Raw genomic sequence first — 21,921 nt, forward strand, 5'->3', positions numbered from 1 at the left:
CCCTGGCCAGTTTGGCTCAGCGGTTAGAGCGTCGGCCTGCGGTCCGGAGAGACCCGGGTTCGGTTCCCGCTAAGGGCACGTACCTCGGTTGCAGTTTGTCCCCGGCCCTGGTTGGTTGTGCGGGTGGCAGCCACTCGATGTGTTCCTTTCACATCGATGTTTCTTTCTCTCTCTCCTTTCCTCTCTCTCCCTCCCACTCTATCTGTACAAAAAATGGAAAAATGTCCTCGGGTGAGGATAAAAAAAAAAAAAAAAAAAAAAAAAAAAAAAAAATAAAAATCAATGGAAAAATATCCTTGGGTGAGGATTAACAAAAAATAAAAAAAGATAATGTTTGGGTATAATTGCAGATGCAATTTAACATTTCCATAATCTTGAGAATTTTTTCAGTGTTACATAATCAAAAACTCAATTCCAAATACACCTCTAAATATCTTATAAAAATACAATTAAAAACAAGAATGGGAAGAATTCGAAATACTGTGTTATTATTCCTCTGAAGGTGAGTTGGCATCATGAAGAGGCTTTGATTCCCTTATCCTTATCAGAGTATTCTTCCACCTCAGAGGAGAACATCAACTAGAAAGGTGCAAAAGCTTTTGGATCCAGGGCAGGAAAATTTTGGATTGCTACTGACGTTTTGGCAAAGTCAGTCTTGTTAAAAGCTGAAACTGTATTTAGAGCCAAAAGCAAGTAGAGAAGATTCTGGAATGGATATGCTAACGTCTTGTATTGTTGCAGCAGGTTTGAGAGGTTAGAGAGCTGATCTCCTGCTAGAACATATATCATAATAATATTCCACACAGCACAGTCAGCCAAGAAGCCATGAGGAAAGAGACCAGCCATCCTGAAAGCCTGGTGCACTCTAAGTGCGCCGTTCAGGTCGTCCAGGAAGGCTTCAGGTGCATTGACACGTCTATATTTTCTGTGGTCTTTATCAACTCTGAATGATTGGCGGCCTGGAATTGCTGGCTTTTCCCCACAAACCCTTTGCCTCCAGGCTGGCTGAGGCCAGTGGGTGCAGTGAACACAAACGTTATTCTGGACTCCTCCGCTCATCAGTCATTGTGTCTTCATCTTGCACTCCTAGCTCACTGGCATATGCAATTCTGCTGGCTGAGTTCTCTTTGTCTTCCTTTGAGGTTTTAGAATAGTGGGCTCTCCCGCTGGCTCCACATTGCTACCATTTTCATTTTGCAATAAAGATGGACGAGATGCCTTCTGGGTGAAGGCAGTCTCCAATTCAAGAGGTGGCCCTGTCTCCTTTTGTCTCCTTTCAACAGGACCTTCTGGATGCTCTATGGGTTCTTTAGTTGGTCGCCCACTGCTCTCAGATGGCCCATGAATAGCAGTCTGAACAAGACTTTCCAAGGAAGCATTTGCCAGCATTGTTTTTGTTCTCAAAACAAAAACAATGTCTTTTTCTTAGGACGACTAAGTGGAATATTATCTTGGCACAGGTGGAAGGGCTCATGGAGGACTCGGGTGGTCCTCCAACCGAAGCCCCGAGTCGGCCCTCATGGCGCTTTCCCTGCCGGGCTCCCTGGACGCAACCACCACATGCCCGAGGGAGCCTAGTATTATTTTCTTCAATATAAACCAATGAGTATCCATATTTTTCCTATGTCATAACTCTCCTCTTTACCCAGAGTGCCTTTATTTTGGCCCAGCCTTCTGAATTGGGATTTCGTGTTGTATTCTAGTTTTATAACTTGGAGTTGTAGCATGGCTCCAGTATCAACTGCACGTTGGAAATGGCCAGCCAGGGGTCCATCCTCACTGTCTTTGGGGCTGGCAGCTCTCGGCTCCTACCTTGCTACCCTCGGACACTGGGGTCTTTTGTGAGGCAGCTTATGGTTTCCTCTGACAAGACACCTTCCCTCCTGCTTTTTATTTATTTATATATTTTTTCCTTTATTGATTTTAGAGAGAGAAGAAGAGAGAGGGAGAGATAGAAACATGGATGAGAGAGAACATCGATTGGCCACCTCCTGCATGCCCCTCACTAAGGATTAGGCCCACAACCTAGGCATGTGTCCTGACTGGGAATCGAACCAGCCACCTCCTGGTGTACAGGTTGATGCTCAACCACTGAACCACTCTGGCCGGACTTCCTCTGCCTTTTTTTTTTTTTTTTTGAGGATTATCTGCCTGTTGTGTGAATTTCCTATCCTTCTGCTTTCTTCATAAACTATCCAAGTTATCCCTAGGATAAGGTTTTAGCAAATAAAATAGAGGATGCCCAGTTAAAGTTGAATAAAGAATTTTAAAATATAAATATGTTCCAGATTTTGCATGGAATACACTCATACTAAAGAATGATTTGTTATTTATCTGAAATTTGAATTTAACTGGGCATCTGGTGTTTTATCTGACAACTCCCCCACAGGCTTAGACTTTGAAAACTCACACACTTATCTTCCCTGAAGTGAGGTGTGGAACAGTTACTAATTTGAAAGAGAAAGGAAAAAATCCAGGCAGACACAGTAATATTTTAAGATTTCATGATATTATCCAGTCAAAACAACTATGTTGAGTGTATATAAAGCATTCATTTCCAAGCAAAAGAAAAATCTTCAGTGGTATATAGAAACGTTGGTGATCTTGTATGAGTCATGTGGGTTTTTAGTGATGTTGGTTTCAGTCGAGTTGAGAGATAGTAGAGAGTAGCAGTTAAGAGGACAAGTTACAGGCCTGGCCAGTGTGGCTCAGTGAATTGAACGTCATCCCATGGACTGAGAGGTTCTGGTTCGATTCCTGGTCAGGGCACATGCCTGGGTTGCGGGCTCAATCCCTAGTGGGGGATGTGCAGGAGGCAGCTGATCAATGTTTCTCTCTCACAACAATGTTTCTATCTCTCTCTCTAAAAAAATCAATGAAAACACACACACAAAAAAGAGGACAAGTTCTGTCATCAACCCCTGCATCCCCATCCTACCTCAGCACCAATTGTGTAGCTTCGGGCAGGTCACTTCCTTTTCTGGGCCTCTGTTTGCCTCATTTGTAAATAGAGATAATAATTGAATCTACTAAACAGGGACTTTTATGAGGACTAAATGTTATCTGCCAATACTATTCCTACTACTTTAGTACTAAATGGCTATCTCTCGTCCTCATGCAGAGCCCTCCACAGGAAGCCAAGAAGCACTTTCTGTCTCATTGTTAACATACAATAGGGACTTTAGACACATGTGTGATATGAACTTGGCCCCTGGAGATTTGGAAAAAAATCTGAGCGTCTTCCCCAGCCCAGCTGATACCACTGACTCGACATGCTATGGGAAGCAGTCTGTACAGAACAAGTGCTGTACTCCTTAGATCCAAGTGAACAGAACTCTCTTCACATGTGTTCAAGGGCTTTATCAAAATGAAATGTTCTTTTTGTCCATTGATTTTTAAAGACAGTGGGAGGAAGGGAGGGAGAGAGAGAGAGAGAGAGAGAGAGAGAGAGAGAGAGAGAGAGAGAGAGAAATGTTGATTTGTGAGAGACATATAGATTGGTTGCCTTTTGCTTGAGTCCAGACCAAGGTTGAGGATTGAACCTGTAACCCTTTGGTCCAGGTGCCAGTACTCTAACCACTGAACCATAGCGGCCAGGGCAAAACATTGTTTTTAAGTGTAAATGTTTTTGCTTTTTACGAAGTATACTGAGTACAGGGTGGAGGAAATAGAGGAAATGATCCCAAGGCTCTATGGTTGTGTTAACCTTATTTTCCAAATACATTTTTTAAAAGCTGACAAAGGAGTATTTCATGAATTTTAAATGCATGATAAAACATATTCATTTGAACAATTTTAAAATTAAATTCATAAGTGCATTTTATTTAGAATTTTAGAAATTTAAATACATAAATAATCCTCCATAATTATAGAAGAAAATAAGATAAATGAAGATAAATACAATAGGGAGAAAAATTCCAAAGATTGTATGAGCACAAGCACTATAAATATTTTGTTGTAGATATGTGATGTTTTAAATAACTAGTACATCTATATAGTATGTACATAACTAGAAGCCATATATTATCACATATACACATATATGAAACCAGTGAGCTCTCTTATATCATTTATTTACCTGGTATTATCACTTATCTTGGTCTTGTAAATGTAAGTTACTTTTTGTATATAAGGAGTATTAATGCAGAAGAATACAGTAGTCCATCGATTCTGAAATTCATGGCTAGTATACAAGTGAATTTGATCATGTTCCAAATGACCTGCCTAACATTTTAGCAAGTAGCAAAAACAGTAAAATTTTTCCATGACAGTATATCAAATGCCCATGATTTTGTAATACTAAAAAGTAAAAGCAGCTATTGTTACTTAATGTTTTTGTTAAATTTTAATACCCTAACTCATTCATTTATTCATTTATTTAGTTATTTGATCAGTTATTTAAGTATCATTGAGGACATTATGGGCACTAGAGCTCAACAGTGTACAGAGCTCAAAATCTAATGGGGTTGGTAGATAATGAACACCCGAATTAATATATAATTGAAATTGTGATAAGAAAATAAATGTGTTTCAATTACAGATAACAATCTCTTCTAGAGATTAGTAATCAGGGCAGGCTTAGACATAATACAGAAGTTAGAAGTGTTATGCTTGCTGCTCAATATTCTGTTTCTTATCAGAAACCAGTGAGGAAGGTTTGATGATATCCATTTCACAGCTGTAGAATGGGAGGCCTAAAGAAGTTAAACACACCAAGTTATGCTGCCATAAAATCAGCTTGTGGTGCGGGAGAGTGTTTTGAAGTGTCTGTGTTGGCTTGTTTTACCGCTTACCCACAGGGGTCATTCCTGTCATCTGGGGTTCGTGTAATGTCAGAGTAGTCTGGAGTGATCCCTGGAGGGGGAAGTCACCAGTTGTCCATAATTAGTAGTGACAGGCTCCATTCAATCTTCCTTCCCATCTTTTATACATTATTTAGGATAGTACAACTCTGAAATACATTTTTAATAAGGTAGAGAACTATTGACTAGAGGGTGCATTTTAGAGTATTTAGAGCAATGAATACATGAATGTGCTTTAGGACCTTCCACAAGCATGAATTTGGGCAGCTGAGCTTCTGGGAAGATTGCAAGACAAAGTTCAAGGTCATTGGTGCTGCCAAGCAAGCACCTTGGATATGATTACTAGGTAGGGCAGGTCCATGTGCTTGGACCATTGATGGGACAGCAGACAGAATCAAGATCCCACAGTGGCGGCGGGGGGGGGGGGCATCCCAAAACAGGAATCTAACTGAGATGTGCACTTGAATTGATGCTCACATCTTATAGGTTTAGAGATGGGCCTCAGAGCACGTACGACCAGGACTGTAATTTTTTCTGAAAACTGCCGTATCTGCTTTGACACGGAGGTTTGAATAGGCCACACAGTCCCCGTGTGTTGCTCTGCATTACAGCATGATCATAGTGTATTTATCTTAGATAGTTTCCAAAATGGGTATATTTGATTTTCTACCATGATTATAAACAAAAAGAAAACCCAGTTGATAGTATGTCTAATGAAATAGTGTATCCTGTTGGATCCCGAGGAAACAGAATAATTAGTTGTAAAGAACTGTTGGCTGTAAACCATGTAATCGTTGAAGGATATTTTTCTACCTGGGGAGGTTTGGGATACGTGACTATGCAGGACACCAGAGGTCTTTGCCTCCCTGCCGTCCTATAGTTAGGGAGACTGAGAAGGAGCTGCTGATACTCCCTTTGGCCAGAATGCTAGTGCCCATGGAGAAGCTCCCTCCGCAGTGGGGTGCCATCCTGCTGGGATTGGTTTCCATGCAACGGAGACACCTTCATGTTCACGCTGAAGTGGTTAATTTAATCCTTAGGGCCTGGGGGTGTGTCATAGAAACCCCCCAAACCTTCTTGTTAGTCAAGGCAGGGGTCAGTGGGATTTAGACGACAACAGGCCTTGAGAACTGAAAAACCGTTTCTTGATACAGCCTGTAAGGCAATTTGAGTTAGCTGGTAGGATTGACTGTGTCACAGTGATTTTGGACCTGGAGAAGTTAAAAAGGTAGCAAATTCCATTCCAGGTCACCTTTAAGTAGATAGTATAAATCTTTAAATACAAGTTACTTTTTTCTCAGTGGGAGGCTGGGAAGATTGCGAAGGTGACTCCCATTTATAAGGGACTGGTATAAAGGATCCTGGCAGCTATTGTTTCTGGTAATCAGTTTCTTCTCTGCTGTCTTGAAATGACTTTCAAGGTGGTTCATAAGCAGGTTCACCGTTATTTTATGGCTTGCTGTTTAATAGTGCTTCCCCAGTCTGAATTTTGCTCGAGATATTTTACCCCGCCAAAAGGCTTAATTTATTGGCTCTATTAGACACGGATACTAAGTTAGAGAAGGCAGTGAAGTGCGGGTTTTCTTACTGCCTAAAGTATACCCGCTGGATAAAAGCTCAAATCGGTTCCCTTGCCTCTTCAAGAAGGAATGAAATGTGTTTTATTCTACTGCCTATCCTAGTACCTGATATAGAGTAGGCGCCCAATGAACATTTGTTTATTGACAATTTATTTGAAAATACATTGGTTGCTTCCTCTAACCAGACATGTCTTACACAAGTATAGTCAGTGCCCACACTCCTGTGGGTGGATGAATGACTCTACTCAAAGTCATTATTTATGGAGGAAAAACCATTCCACAAATAATAGTAGAACTAAGTGGAATAAGGTGAATGTGTGATGGCTAAAAGCAAAGCTTAGTTAAAATGCTCAGGAGGGGAATACTAATTTCATCTTAGAGTAATAATGGTAAACTTCACAGAGAGAATTATCTATGTCCCTACAAAGTATGTTACCAATTTTAGAGTGCTGTGCTCGAGTATAAATGCCATCAGTCACCTCTCTGTGACACCAGGGCTAAAGGAATATTTACCAGTAGAGCTGTCCGTGTTCAGTTCCCAACGGCAGGAAAGGTTGAAAAGTTTTTCTGTGTTTAATCACAGAGAACTCCTTAGTCTTGAGTCTGAGCTTCAGCTGAGCTGACCCAAATATGCTTTCTCCACAGAATAATGTGATTTGTCAAAAGAGGAAAGCGAGAAAGATGGAGTGGGAGGAGAAGGAAGTAAGAGAGCCGGAGGAGAGAAATCCCTCTTTATAGTGACTTCGGAGTTCTCTAAATGGACAACAATGATGGAGTGTTATGCAGAATTTGAAAAACGGACACAAATGAAGCTTATGTGAAAGCAGGGTCAATTACTTATGATCTAATGTTAAAGACAATAAAGCCAGATTAAAAAAACATACACAGGCCTGGCCGATGTGGCTCAGTGGTTGAGCGTCAAGCACCAAGAGGTCACTGGTTTGATTCTCGGTCAGGGCACATGCCCAGGTTGTAGGCCTGATCCCCAGTGGGGGCAAGCAGGAGGAGGCCAATTGATGTTCTTCCTCATCAATGTTTCTATCTATCTCTCCCCTCTCCCTTCCTCTCTCTCTAAAATCAATAAAGAAAAAATATTTAAAAATAGATAAATAAATAAATAAATATACACGAAAAACAACTGGTAAAACACATACAAGAAACTTTGTGTAGTAACATATGGGAGAGAAATACATAAAATCATGAATAATAATTGCTTTTGGATAGAGAGACAGTTATTTTTTAAAGAAACATTTCAACAATGATCGTATTTTAGCTATGAAGATAAACTATTAATTTAAAATAGAGTTGAGCCCTGGCTGGTTTGGCTCAGCGGTTCAAGCGTCAACCCCCAGACCAAAGAGTCATGGGTTTGATTCTGGTCAAGGGCACGTACCTCGGTTACAGTTTGTCCCTGGCCCTGGTCAGGGTCGTGCGGGAGGCAACCAGTCGCTGTGTCCCTCCCACATCTATGTTTCTCTCTCTCTTGCCCTTTCTCTCCCTCTCTCCCTCCCTCACACTCTATCTGAAGATAAAACAGAAAAATATCCTCAAGTGAGGATTAAAAAAAATAAATAAGTAAAATAAAATAGAGTTGACATTTAGGAGAGAAGCCTAACAGGGACATGGATTCCCTACAAGATTGAACCACGGAGGTGGGGGATGTGTATACTTAGCGTTACATATTTTGTCCTAGGTTCTGGAAAAAGGTTTTAGCTCCTGATCATGCTACACTGCTGTTTCCATTTGATATGCACTTATAATACCAAAGTGTTTCCAAAGAATGTTCTGAAATGGTTCTAGGCTTAGCGGGTTCAAGGGCACACAGTTCAAGCCCTGATCTGTGTCTCATTGCAGGCAGGTTAAGGAGAACACAGAGCGGCCTGCTCCTGGAAGCACCCCCCCTCCGAGGCGCAGGGAGAGTCAGTGCTGAGACTGGTGGGCAGGAAAGGCAGAGGAGGCGGCTAGGAACAAACTTCTCCACAAAGTATCCACCAGCGTTGGAGATGTTCAAGGAGACAAGCTTACCTGAAGTCAGCCAGTAACACTCTTTAGTTAATAAAAACATACTGTGTTAGGATGTTGTACCACCTCATGCCAAGATATGGCTGACTCTGAGTTAGGAAGAAACACGCACAATGGAACCCAAGGTCTGTTTTCCAGGATCCTCCAGAAGAACCTGCCAGCAGTTGGAACTCCTCATTAAAAAGTTCAACTCATAACACTTTGTGGATTAACAACACGGGTTGTTTGAGTGATAATGGTGATGATGACGAGGGCCAGACTAAGTTCCTATGATAGAGAGGGTATATTTTATAAAACTTTACCTCTGTACTTTCAGATCTAAATGAGCCCTTTTATGTTACTTCTTCCCAGAATAGACTCCAAGTTCCTTCTTTGAGCAGAACTCCGACTGTTATTTTGGATAAATAAATACATACGTAAGTTCCTGATTTGTTTCCTCCCATCTTTATACACGCAGCGCATTGTGCTCTTCCATTGAGAGGGAAGTGGCTGGTGGCTTCCCCGTGGTAGGGTGCCTGTCCCTCCCCTTTCAGGCGCCCACCCCCTTAGCTTCGTGCGGGCTTCACTTTTCTCTCACCTCCTCACTTGCCTTCCTGACCCCTCTCTGCACACTGGTTGCTGTTCGCTGCATGTTCTTCAGATAGGATGGTGCGGCATGTCTTTGTGGTTTGAGCATCTGTCTTCCTTCTTCCCTGGAGAGGACTTCAGAGACAAAGCTGGCATAGTTTCATTTCTGAGGCAACTGGCATCTTGAATTTGGCCTGAAGTCACCTTAACCCAGTTTAAAGCTTTTTTGTCCTCAAAGCTTTCACAGATCAGTAGCATATGTCTTGCCTAGCCATCATCTCTAATAAGAGCAGGCAGCCCTGTCTCTGGGGCCTTCTGTGTAATCATCCCACATCCACGTGTCATCCAATACAGAACCTTTTATCAGGTTAGGGAAGTGCAATCGTGAGCTTAAAGAAAGAGGACATTCTCGGAGGAGTTGCAGCCATACCAGAGTCAGACTTTCTTCCAAACGGGACTGCACAAAAGCTGCCCAGCTGGCTGGAGCAACACGGTATGCTGCTGACCTAGAGGCAGTGTCAGAGACCATGGTCCATCCTCATGGTCCATCCGGCAGGCCGTCAACATTTCGACCCCTGTTGGCACCTTTCCTGTGCTTGCTCCTGTTGCCTTAGACTCAGGAATATCCTATCGACCCGTTTGGCCTCATTGGGTTCAGATGCCACACTGCCATCCAGAGGAGTAAAAAATTAAGGAAGAATAAGCAAAAAAAAAAAAAAGGAAACAGACTGGAAGTTACAACAAAGCATAACTACCATTAGGATATTAATCCTCCAAAAAGAGGACTTTCAGGTGTTGAGATGCTATGTTCGGGATGCTGTATCACCTCTTGCCAACTCATAGCTGACTTTGAATTAGGATAAAGCAAAAAAAAAAGACACCTAAGTTCTGTTTTTTAATTTGTCCTCCAGAATAACATACTAGTGGTTAAAACTTCTCATTGATAAGTTCAACTTAAACACATAGTAGATTGCTTGAGTAGTGATGATGATGATGATGACAGAGGTACTTACAAGGTTACAGTCGTCCCTTGCCACTTCATGCATCGACTTTTGCAGCTTCACTCTATTTTTCAAATAAAAACTGCAATAGAGTGAAGCCACGAAAGTTGAAGCACGAAGTGACAAGGGACGACTGTATAAATAAAGAATCCTACTTTGTGGAAATTCATTTATCGCGGTAGAGTCTGGAACTGATTCACCGCGATAAACGAGGGCTGACTGTATAAGCATTTTACATATAACTCTGCCTTCAGTCCTCTACAGAGACTATAAGGAGGGAATTGTTGTCCCCACTTTACAGATGACAGAACTGGAACTTAGGGAAGTGACTTCCCTGAGGTCTAATTGTAGACCCGTCATGGTGTTCCATCAGGGAAGTGGAGCAAATGGAAGTGATGTGGAATAAAGAACTGCCTGGCATGGAGCTGAATGGAAGTCCTACAACTATGAAATTAAAGAAGAGGCTGCATGGAGACTGGTAGGAGGGGCGGGCAAGCTGGGTCCCACACCCACATGAGGCAGATAAAAATCAGGAGGGATACCTAGGCTGGGAAGGTTCTCTCTGAGGAGTAAGGGGTCTCCATCCCACTCCAGGTGCCCAGCTCAGGGTTCCAGTGCCAGGAAGAGAAGTCTCCATAGCTTCTGGCTGTAAGAAGCAGCAGGAACTAAGGCTGAGGGAGGGTGCTGCTGCAGGAGCCCCAGGCAGTTCCTCTTAAAGGGCCCACACATGGACTTACTCAGACTCCTTCCCTCTGGGCTTCAGTGCAGCGGAGGCAGCTTGAAAGGCACAGAGACACCTGAGTTGTTTGGCATCAGGGAAAGAGCTGGAGAGGCAGCTTTCTCCTGGACAGATGTGCTGGTGGAGGTTGTTGTTCCTTTGGTGAGCCCTTTTCCATGGGGCTGGCAGATGGGCAATCTATCTGGGACTCCAGCAGTCTGAGTCACACTGTTTGCCTTGCCTTGATGATTCCCTGAGGCCCTGTCCCACCCAACTTTCAGGCCCACCCATGCTGTTTCCAGTGGCTTCACCATAGGATTGGCCTATGTTGGCTCCTGCTTCAGATTTTCCTTAATTCTCTCAAACAAGAAGCATTTTGTCTCAGTGAGCCCCATACCTCTCACTAAGTGGCCCCAGGCCTGGCACTAGGAGCAGCCAGCCTTAGTTCACAGCTTGGCTTTGCCTGGGCACCTCCAAGCCCAGCATAAGAAGCAGCCATCTGCAGGTCACTTAGTAGCTTATGCTGGGTGGCCCCAGGTAGAACACAGGCAGTGGCTGACCTTGCCCCAGAGCCAACACATCCAGTGGACAGCTTCAGACCACATTGAAGCACCACCACCCAAACACTTCCACAAGTGACACACTCAGGGAGCAGACTCAGTGGGTACCAGAGCCCTGCTGAATTAAGTCTTGTTCTGTGTAGTGGGCTCCTATACAGCTGATCCTCCAAGGTAGTCAGAGGTCAGTGATTAGTGGACACAGCCAGTCCTTGTAGCTGATCAGCCTGAGTAAAACCCTCCCATTGATATACCAACAGCAATCAAGACTTAATTACAACAGAAGGGTGTACAGTCTACATTAAGGGTGCACCTTGAGGGCCCAGCTGGGTGATCAGGGAGGCTGTGCCACTGGATCCTACAGGACACCTACGACAATAGGCCACCCTATGGAGCCTAGGAGACATAGCAACTCTACCTAATACATAGAAACAAACATATAGAGGCAGCCAAAATGAGGAGACAAAGAAACATGTCCCAAATAAAAGAACAGAACAAAATTTTAGGAAAATAACTAAATGAAACAAAGATAAGCAATCTAACAGATGCAGCGTTCAAAACATTGGTTATCAGGATGCTCAGGGAACTTAGTGAGGACCTCAAGAGCATAAAAACAGACTAGTCAAAAATGAAGGAGGCACTAAGTGAAATAAAGAATAATCTACAGAAAATCAATGGTAGAGTCAGAAAAGCCATGAAGCAAACCATCAATTTGGAATATAAGGAAACAGCAAACACCCCATAAGAACTGCAAAATAAACAAACAAACAAACAAACAAACAAACAAATAAAGATAGTGTAAGGAGCCCCTGGGACAACTTTAAGCATACCAACATTTGCATCATGGGGGTGCCAGAAGGAGAAGAGAGAGCAAGAAATTGAAAATCTATTTGAAAAATAATGACAGAAAACTTCTCTAACTTGGTGAAGAAAACAGACATACCAATTCAGGAAGCACAGAGAGTCCCAAACAAGATGAACCCAAAGAGGCCCACACCAAGACACATCATAATCAAAATACAAAAGGTTAAAGGCAAAGAGAGAATTTTAAAATCAGCAAGAGAAAAGCAGTTGGTTACCTACAAGGGAGCTCCCATAAGACTGTCAGCTAATTTTTTCAAAAGAAACGTTGCAGGCCAGAAGAGAGTGGCAAGAAATATTCAAAGTGATGAAAAGCAAGGACCTACAACCAAGATTACTCTGTCCTACATAGCTATCATTTAGAATCGATGGATATATACAGTTTCCCAGACAAGGAAAAGCTAAAGGAGTTCATTACCACCAAACCAGTATTATATGAAATGCTAAAGGGTCTTTTTGAAGAAGAAGAAGATAAAAAATATGAACAAACAAAATGTCAATAAATACATATCTATTAACAATTTAATCTACAAACAAAATGAACAAGCAGAACAGAAACAGATTCATAGATACAGAGAACTTCTTTTGGTTGCCAGACTGGAGGAAGGTTGGAGGATGGATATAAAAGGTGAAAGGATTAAGAAGTACAAATTGGTTGCTAGACTGAAGAACCTCAAAGGGAAGGGGGCAGTGGAGAGCGGGTATAGATAAACCAAAGAACTTATATACATATATGCATAACCAATGGACACAGACAACAGTGTGGGGAAGGCAGGAGCGGGGCAGAAGCAGGGGGGAAGGGTTAATGGGGGAAAAAAGGAGGGATATCTGTAATACAGTCAACAACAAAGATAAGTTGTTTTTTAAAAAATATCTTATTCTAGGAACTAGATCTTTCTCAATTGTGGGAACTGGTAGACTCTAAGGAAGGCTATTGTCTCTGCATCTATAGTGGAGGGATCGAAGCTTCTATTGGTTAGTAAAGAGAATTTATTTTAAGGATATAGAGGTACCTAAGGAACTCTGGGCCCCAAACTGTGCTTGGAACTGGCAGTCGGCAAGTCATCAGGACTCAGGAGCCAAGGTGATGGTTTGCTCTGTCTGTCTGCCTCTGTTTCTGTTTTTCTCTTCCTCCTTTCCTCTCCCTCTCAGTGTGGACTCTGGTTTCTCCTTCCAGGCTGACTTTCCCTTCTTGTGCATATGGTGGGAGAGTCACTTCTATAGCTGCCTGTGCACAGATCTTATGTCAAGACCCACAGAGAATGATGTGGAGCTGTGACTCTTAATTCCAGATTCCAGGGATATAGAATCTCATTGACTCAACTTCGATCAGGTATCCAGCCAACTGTGACCAGGGAGTACAATGAAGGCAAGGGGGATTATGGGTGGACAGCTACCTCCAAACCTGTGTTACAACCAGGATCATTCTAACACTACTATATAAAGGATGAGTCATAGGAAGTTTTGACAATGGAAACAGGGAGACCAATTAGGACTCTATTACATGGTTCATTTCTGTGGTTTAGGTCCCTTCTTAGTAGTAATAGAGGTGGTCAGATTTTGCTTGTTTCTGAAAGTTGAATTGACAGGCTTAGTTAGCTACTTACTCCTATAGCAGAGAACCTCCTGAAACTGATCAGGCAAGGGGCTGAGATTTTCCTCTTTAAAACAATGTATTTATTTCCAAGTAGATGTGAAAACTACCTTGGAAGGGTTACATTCTATCTGAACTTTCATGGTTATTATATAACTTTAGAATTACTATAGAGATATGACCCAACTTCGACTTCCTGCATTATGAAAAGAAAAATGAAGATTAGAGTAATCAAGGGATTATGAAATCTCTCTTTAAAATTTAGTTACATTTTAAGCATAATCTCACCCAATTATGTAGATTCTTTTAGAAGCATTTAGAAATGAAACTCAGTAATCAGAACTTCACTTGACAGACTGGGTTAATCTTCAATATTTCAAGTGAATTGGGATTAAGCTAAATTATTCTCACTCAATCTTAAAATAACTATTTTCCTCTCTCAAAAAGAACATGCATTTACGTTGACAAGCTTCTGGTTCTGATTCTGCAGGTGCTCTAGTTGGAGCACAAGGTGACTGTACTTACCACCTGTGCTGAAATTCTTGCAAACACACGGGTCTGAGACCCAGTATTTGCTCCAAATTGGATATTTATGGGCTTCAGTAACTCTTCACATAACCTTCTCTCAACCATAAAATCATTTGAGATTTGTCTCAGTTTTAGTAAAAAAAGTCATTACACTGTGGCAGAGAATGGTATTTGAGCAATTATGATGATTTGTTTCAATTCCAGAATTTCGTACTTTTTTTTTCTTTGTCATCATGGGCCTTTCTAAGCCAGTAACTTCTCTCTTTAATATATTTTTATACATATTTTTGCTTATTTTGTTCTTTTCATTTTTACAATTTCATCGTCTTATGTGACTTTAAAGTCATTTACAAAAGGAGAAAGAGTAAAAGATTCTCCTTAGGCTGTAACACATTTAACTTTTAGTACTGAAATACTTTTATGCTGTTCCTATTTTATTGTACCTATTAATATTTATATATAGTTAAATTCCCTTATAATATTTTCCAGGAGACCAAGCTTTAACATTATAGGCAGAACAATGTGAAATGTATAATACAGTGGATGTTGGGGCAAATTACAATAGTTAGCCTGCAGGTAAGACACTTCTTAGCATGGTACATCAGGAAAAAATCTCTCTTGTTTTATCCCACAGACTCGCAATAGCCACTACACCCAAGTAGGTTTGAAAAAATAAATGGTTATAAGTTTTAAAGGGGAGGGTGGAATAGAATTAATAGAATTAAGGGCTGAAATGGGATATATTTGATGATATTTATGGACTTATTCATCAAATGTTAAACATTTTTATATATAATCAAAGGAGTATGTGTAGATACATTCCAATTAGTTGGTATTTTTGTTCCTCATCCATAAATGTGGAACATGAGTCATAGGCACGTTCAGTAATCTGTCCATGACTGTTTGGCACTGAGCCACTAAAGGAACCAACGTGCACCATGGCAGGCAAATGACGCGTACTCAGTGGACACTTGATTCACTGAAACACCAAGCTTCCGTTTTTCCATCTCTCAAACTGCCACAAGAAATCCTACTCAGATAACAGGGAAAGTTTATGATTTATGTGAAGATACTTGAAAAAGTTTAATGAAAAGCAAGAAAAGTCATTTAGGGACTTAGAATTCTGGTTCTAGAGCTCACTTGCCGTATTATTTCAAAACAGAATGTAAAACAAGAGCAGATGTGTCCACTTGTGGTTAGTCAACATGTGGTTGTAAAAGAAGATACATAAACATCATAAAAGTTACGGATCGGGAGGCGGCCGCGCAGAAAATGCTGACCTTGGGGAGGGCAGCATGACATGAGCAAGCTGGCCAAAGGCAAGGGCACCGCCCCCCTCTGCACAGGGAGTCGGGGGATCACGGCACCCCTTTCCTTTTGAGCTCTGTGTCCCTCTGCTTCCATTCCTGCCTTTAACCTGACCTTTCTAAAGCAAGCCGTCATGGCCTCGCAGGAGGCTGTGGGCTCACTGGCCGTGGAACGTGCCGCCCTCCTGTCCTGCCAGCATACGGTCTGTGGTGAGAGACCCCTCTGTTATTTGCACAGCTGTTGGGTAATATTACGTTAAAACATTACATGCACAATTATGTTCAATTATATAAAATGAATCTATTTCTCCTAATGCTTATTCTCTGGGGTTTGTGCATCTTTAGTTACAGGAAGTTTAGTACAGAGTAGCAGATGGTACCACACGATGTTTGTCAGCTAATAAATTTAAATGTCGTGCCATGCTAATTATTTAGCATATATATCTATGTATTTTAGTCAAATGCCTCGGATCACTTCTGAAGTAGAGGAACGAGTGTACTGAACTCCCTGCATCTCTATCCTTCTTTGGTGTGATGACGTGACTTTGGGGCTGGAGAGCAGGTGGCTTTGGGCCATGACATTTTCTCCTTTGTACTCTGCCTGTCCCTCTTCCCCAAGGGCACCACCTGTCAGAGGGCCCTCTGTGTCAATCTCTCATCCTTCCTCTAATACTGCTTTTCCCGGTCCTCATTCTGGCCAGATCACAGTGACGCTGCCGTCCCGGCTCTCGGGCCCGGTTCCCCTGCCCTGGCTGGGCTGGCTGTGGCCGCTGGTGTCACAGTGATCAGCAAACCCTTCCGTGGTGTGCCTAGTAACACTGCATGCTCAGTCTGCATCCTGACCCTTCAGGAACGTTCTTCCTGTTCTGTTGCCTCAGGCTTGGGTTGGGGGAGGCAGGTGTGTTTGTGGTTTTTTTATTTTTTATTTTTTATTTATTAATTTGTTTTTGCTACAGATGTTTCTCATTTTTTCCCCATTGATACCCTCCTCCTCCCCCCCGCCCCGTCCCATCCCCAGCTTTGTTGTCTGTGTATTGGTCATGCATACATGCATGGAAGTTCTGTGGTGACGTCCAGACTATGGGACAGGTATAGATGGTCCCTCTGTCACCAGGAATGCAGAGTGCCTTTTAACCAGTTCTTCCTCCCCACTCCTTCCCCGAATGGAAGCATTTCTCACTTCCAGGCTGCCTCTCTGGGAGCTTGGTATTCTTATGTTTTTAAGACCATCTGTTCTGAAACTGCCTGGCCAGTGGGACTCAGACTTCATTTCTTTGAGACAAAGGGTTTACTTTTTACTTGGATCTTAAACTTCCATGAGAACATCACGCTTTTGAAATCATCCTGCTTTCTGCCTTCAGATTTGACAAATCCCTGTCCATCTCCAATTTTACGGGCTTCAGGTTTCCCGAGCTCATGTTACCTCTGGAGAGCACCACAGGATCCCGGAGAAGCTCAGGCTCACTCTGTAATCAATAATAACGCGCCTGCACCCCCAGCTGTGCTGGGCAGTTGGCCTGCCTTGGAAGTCTATCACTGTTCTCTTTCCATCGCTAAGATCCTCTCCAGACAGCCTCATTGTGACAATTACATTGTATGAAGGGTGCCTATCCCCCTCTCTTTTAAACTCCTCATCTGTTCTGGTTTATGGATTATACAGAAAGTTCCATGGGGAGTCAGGAAAATGGGATGATTAAGAGCCCAGATCTCGGGGACAGAGGTCTGGGTTGGAAGCCTAATTCCATCCCATGTTGTTTTTCCACCTTGGCTGAGTTTGCCTTTTCTGAGCCTCAGTTTTCTCCTTTGTAAAATGGGGATAATAAGTTTTACCTCAGAGAAATGTTTTGGAAATTAAGTGAGATAAATCACTTAAAGCCCTTAACCAGGGTGCCCGACTCAGAATAAAAGTGAAATAAATAGTAGCCATGTGCCTGATACAAAGTGAGCACAAAATAAATTATAGCCACGATTACAGTGGGGTGAAGAAATTGGGATTTAGAATCTATTTATTTACTGATCAATACATTACTGATCAATACATCTATCACGTATGTTTGTGGGGCTCCTAATCTTGTGGTGCGTACATTCTTCTCTGGAGTCTGTGCCCCAGAACTTCCGCAGCTACATCTCAAGGTGACTGCTGGTGTCTGGACCGGCTGTGTGGCGTGGGGAGCAGCACCGATCCCAGGTTCAGATGTGTTCCTGTCGCCTGTTCCTGGGGATTTTAACAACTCGCGTCCTTTCATGCTTCGGTCTCCTTGCTTGCTGCTAATGAAAACAGCACCTTCCTTTTGTCAAATGCCTGATAGGGAGTAATGCTACTTTTATTTTATTTTTCCATTCCTTCCTTTTTTACTTTCTCACTTGCTTTTCTCTATCAAACCAACTTCTAAATTTTGGAAATTCCTGAAATAGGGCTACAAGTTTTTACCCTTTATGTGGAGATTCCATAGACTTTCAATGAAAGGGATCAATGTTTATAACCTCCAGGGAACTGCACCTTATTCTTGGAGAGGGCAGAGATTTGACCTTGACCTTGTGTCTTTGTCCAGTGAGCAGTGATTGGGAAGAAAATGCTACAGGAGAGTAGTAAATGCCTGAGTGGGACTGTCATCTTTAGTAAGTCTGCCTTTGCGTCTTCTTACTCCGTTCTGAAGTCTTAGCATGTGCATTTCTGTGTGTTTTATCCACACCCTAGTCAAGTAGCACTGAAGAAGACAGATTATGTTGAATATGGATGGGTTGAAAAGAAAACTAAGCAGGTAACCATTATGGTTTCTGTCTTTTTTAATCAGCCCAGGTAGCTGCAGTCTAGAGCAATGATCTTCAACTTTTCTCATCGCATTGCACACATAAACCAGTTACTAAAATTCTGCAGCACACCAAAAAATATCTTACATATTTTGCCGGTAGAATAGGTAGAAATAGGTAGAATTTTGATTCATTCCCACTGGATAGCTATTGTTGTGTTGGCTGTTGACATTTTTGGGGGAACAATCTAAGGGAAAAGCGGTCAGTACCCTTGACTAAATAGTCAGGTATTGCACGTTTTAGATATCCTTGTGGCACACCAGTTGAAAATTGCTAGTCCAGAGTGTTGAAGGTTAGGGGCTGTGTTGTTCAGGTATGGAATCTTCTAGAAGTATACTTTGACTTTTGCCTCACCTTGAGTACTGCTTAAGCACTGACTTGTGGCTGGGGCTGCCAAACCTCTTCTTCCATGCCGCCACGCTTCTGACTTTGTGAGTGTCCATCGACTAGGATATTATGGTAAAATATGTGTGAAGAATCTCAGTTGAGGTGACCTTTATGTTTTCGGCCAGTTTCTGGACTGTCTGGCATCTGGCGTGCGTCGCCGGCCTCAGCTGCATGTGAACCTACGTGTATTAAACCGATCTTCAAACTTCTCAGTTCTGCTCAAGGAAGGAAACTCATTTTGTTTTCTTGGCTGGGGGCTAGGAAGGATATTAGCCTTATTGTTGTTATTGTTTCTGTCAGACTTTTCCTGCTTTATGCTTTTTTTTTTTTTTGGTTAATTCTCATCCAAGGATATTTTTCCATTGATTTTTAGAGAGAATGGAAGGGAGAGGGGGAGAGAAAGAGAGACACAGAGAGACAGACAGAAACATTGATATGAGTGATACAAATCAATTGGTTGCCTCTCAGAAAACCCTGACTGGGGCTGGGGATCAAATCTGCAACCTAGGTATGTCCCTCTCTTGACTGGAATTGAATCTGATACCCTCCAGTCCCTAGTTGGACACTCTAACTACTGAGCTAAATCAGCCAGGGCTCCTGCTTTATGCTTTTAGTGAGAGTTTGAATAATATTTTCCTGTTTCCTTTGTAAAAAGCTCCTTTCTCCTCCTGTGTGTTAAAACTATGAAACAAGGGTGATGGGAGAAGCATTTGGACATGAAGAAGCTAGAGAAGGTAAAAAGAGAGAGGTTCCATTTTAGGACACCAGAGGCCTGGCAGGTATGGAGGTGACAAGGCAGTTGAAGAGAGAAAGTTGAGCTGGACCAAGAAGGAGCAGAGTCTACTAATGCTCTTGGGAAGTAAGCACTGGAAGAATGGAAAGTCAGGACAAAAAGGGTCCAGACCCAGAAAGTACACTCAGAGTGCCGGCCAGTCATCCCCCCGCAGCAGGAGCGCTGGAGCTGCCTTCCTGATGCTGGGGCACGGACTGACGGAGAGTATACAGTGAGCCTTCAAGTGTAATGTTAGAAGAACCTTGTCTGGAATCGACATGGGTAGAAGGAAACTGAGAGAAATTGGGTGAAACTGCCTTGTTACAGAGTTTGAGTTTGGATCTTTGGTTAGTATTTTGGAGAAAATTTTTCTGTAAATGCTGTTACAAGAGTTCACACATAGACATTCCCCTAGCTCTGTGCTTATAAGTTGCAATGATGGGGGACAAGAATATTGCCTGGTTGGGAAGGGATAGGACAAAATATTTTAAAAGCCATAAAAGGTTTATGCTTTGAAGCAGCGATTTCCCTGCCAGGAATTGCTCTTAGAGAAATAATCTGATAAAGGACAAAGCTTTACGCACCATGATATTCATTGCAGCATTGTCTGTTTTGGAGAAAATCTGAAAATTGCCAAGTCCAATATTGGAAAAGCATGAAATAAGTTAAGCTCATCAAATCAATGGACTGTTCTGTAACTGTTAGGAGTTATAATTGAAAACTTTGTAACAATAGTGGTAAAATGTTTGTAGCATAAAATGAAAGAAAATGTACACACAGTGTATCAAAGTTACATCCAACTGTGTATCATTTATTTTCATGTATAGGCAAGGATTAGAAAAATGAAAACAAGCTTTGTGAGAGTGATGGGGAAGCAGGCAATTTTCTTTTTTATCTTTTGAATGCTCTTTGCCATAATGTCTGTGCAATTAGAGAATATGTTTTTGACAAAGTCTAGGAGAAATGAAGATTGAATATGAGAATAATGGCTTTTAGTGATTTTATTACTTGACCAGGGCAAACCTCACTGAGATTTTGTTTATTCTCTTCAGGAACTCTTTTTTTTTTTTTTTTTTTTGCAGGAGGCTGAGGTGAGTTACTGGTGGAATACCAGAGTTAAAAATAAAATCTCTTGGAAAGCCAAGAATATGTTTGTGTTTAAATGTAGTTGCGGTAAAAAGGTACTGAACGTGGGTCAAGGAGCAGTTTTCCAGTGGGAAAAATTGCTAATGTCCTTGGAGATGCTATTGAAGATACCAGCTCTGCTGGATGTCCACTTTATCCAAGGACAGTATCCTGGATGAGGTTGGAGGGTTTGGCTTTGAATGTTCTTCAGAATGAACTGAGACAGAACATTATCACTGGCTGATACAAGTGGGGATTCTTCTAGAGATTTTATAAACCTTGTTATCCCAGTTAGTGGAGGGGCATAGTCAGCTATAATCACAGAGCTAAAAGAATAAGCCACCTCAGGGGCAAGACTAAAACTTAAGGAACTTTATTTTTATAACTCATCTTTATTGTTGAATGTATTACAGATGTCCCCCCCTTTTTTTCCCATTGACCCCCCTCCTCCCTTATCCTGCCCCCCTCCTGCCTTCCCCACACTGTTGTTGGTGTCCATCGTTTATGCATATTTGCATAGAAGTTCTTTGGTTTATCTCATCCCGCCCTCCCTGCCCCTTTGAGGTTCATCAGTCTAACAACCAATTTGTACTTCTTAATTCCTTTATCTTTTTCATCCATCCCACCAGTCCCTGTCCATCTGGCAAGCAACAAAAAGTTCTCTGTATCTATGAGTCTGTTTCTGTTCTGCTTGCTCATTTTGTTTGTAGATTCAATTGTTGATAGATACGTATTAAATGCCATTTTATTGTTCATATTTTTGTTCTTCTCCTTCAAGAAAACCCTTTAACATTTCATATACAGTTGTCCCTCGTCACTTTGTGCTTTGACTTTCATGGGTTCACTCTATCACGGTTTTTTCAAATATAGTATAATATTTGGAAAAACCATGATAGAGTGAAGCCACAAAAGTTGAAACACGAAGTGGTAAGGAACGACTATATATAAATAAAGAATCCTACTTTGCAGAAATTCATTTATCGTAGTAGAGTTTGGAACTGATTAACCGTAATAAACGAGGGCCTACTGTAATACTGGAGCTTTTACTTATCTATCAAAACTCTTGATATGCCCACTGATTCTAAATGATAGCTTTGCAGGATAGAGTAATCTTGGTTGTAGATTCATTGCTTTTCATCACCTTGAACATCTCTTGCCACTTTTTTCTGGCCTGTAAAGTTTCTTTTGAGAAATCAGTTGACAGTCTTATGGGAGTTCCTTTGTAGGTTACAGACTGCTTTTCTCTTGCTGCTTTTAAGATTCTCTCTTTGTCTTTAACCTTTGGCAGT

The 21,921-nt window shown here is 41.9% G+C and overlaps 1 pseudogene; it reads right to left on the minus strand.

The window, feature by feature from the left end:
* Positions 1-579: 579 nt before the first annotated feature.
* On the minus strand, positions 580-9,538 carry LOC118629346 (annotated as a pseudogene).
* Positions 9,539-21,921: the final 12,383 nt, after the last annotated feature.

This window comes from Molossus molossus, unplaced genomic scaffold, assembly GCF_014108415.1.
Source record: "Molossus molossus isolate mMolMol1 unplaced genomic scaffold, mMolMol1.p scaffold_m16_p_14, whole genome shotgun sequence".
Classification (NCBI taxonomy): domain Eukaryota; kingdom Metazoa; phylum Chordata; class Mammalia; order Chiroptera; family Molossidae; genus Molossus; species Molossus molossus.